This window comes from Chlorocebus sabaeus, chromosome 13 (genome assembly GCF_047675955.1).
Source record: "Chlorocebus sabaeus isolate Y175 chromosome 13, mChlSab1.0.hap1, whole genome shotgun sequence".
NCBI classification, from domain to species: domain Eukaryota; kingdom Metazoa; phylum Chordata; class Mammalia; order Primates; family Cercopithecidae; genus Chlorocebus; species Chlorocebus sabaeus.
Window position 1 is genome coordinate 28,901,146 of NC_132916.1, and position 1,460 is coordinate 28,902,605.

The following is a 1,460-nucleotide window of genomic DNA, read 5'->3' on the forward strand; positions in this document are numbered from 1 at the left end:
GACCTTACAACTGGAATATACCTACTACATTTTTCATTGATACAAATGAACCTACCCACTTCCCCAAAGATATTGAATTATTGATTCTTCTGTGTTTGTGGGTTCATCTAAAACATGGTTTATAATGAAGCATAAATAACAAAGAGATAGCAGAAAACCAAGGAGGAATACGTGAAATCCATCTGAAATAGACAATGGGATCATTTAGAGTCTCAGATCTTACAACTGCTAAGCCCTTCTTCAAGGCAATATTTTAATAAGAACAGTGAATCTCACAAACATGGGTTAGAAAAAAATTTATAGAGAAACTCACTGCACTTCCTCAACTAAAAATAAGATTCAGCTGGAACTCTCTCTCTTGTTAAAATTGTCTCCTTCTTCCTTGATCACCAATTATTTTTATAGATCTTGATTCATGTGGTACACTAGCCTTGTGGAACAAGAAGGGCAGGTATTATCGACTCCAGTTAAAAGATGAGAAAAACTGATAATTAGGGAGGTTATGTCACATGTCCAAACCAATATCAATGCTGAACACTTAGCAACTTAAAACTTCAGCCACCTGTATTCAGAGGAAAATACAATGATTCAAGAAACAGCCTTAGTACCCATAGAAATGGACCAGTAAAGTCTGCTTTTTAAAGAAAAATGTTAACTTTTACTTGTTTGTGCTTATAGACTATATCATTCTTACAGGAGATATAGGTGAAATGTTTCTATGTTTACTTTTGTTAACTTTCCTTAAAAAAATCATTGTAGCATCAAATTATTTCTTTTTAGTTCAAAAGATAGGAAACTCTTTTTTCTGATTTTCCTCTGATTCCTATCATGCTGTTTGTGCCAACCAACCCATTACAAATTGCAGAAATGACATTCTCCCTTCATCTGAGCTCCACAGGCATCCACAAATAGCAACTGAAAGTCCCTAGGCCTCCTGTGACTTAGACTTCACTTTCCCAAGAGTTCCTGGAAACAATGTCAAATTACAAGAATTTGCACTTCTAGTCAGCTCAAAATACCTGCTAAGTTTGTTACTATACATCCTTTTCAAAGTGAGTCATCACTGTTATAAAATGAATTGGTCTTATATAAATGTCAATTTGGGGTTATATTTCTCAAGAAACTCAACCTGTTTCTAAAACCTTGTTTGAAATCAGAGGATGGATGAGCTTCTGTCATACCATATGACATGGTATAAATTTATCGAGCCTATTTTTTACCGAACAGTAGAGGTGCTTTAGGAAGCTAATTACCAGCACTTTGTGCTAACTGACAAGCAACCTCTTAGCTCCCAGTTACCATGAATGTTATTCCAAATAGTTAATCATGGAGTTAATATAGATAAGGTAGAAGTATGCATACATCATCAAGACAAGCAGATTATATATTTAAAAAACTAGATCATTATGAACTCTGAAGCTAATGTTTAAGGTTATTCTTTAATGCTATTGCCAATTGCC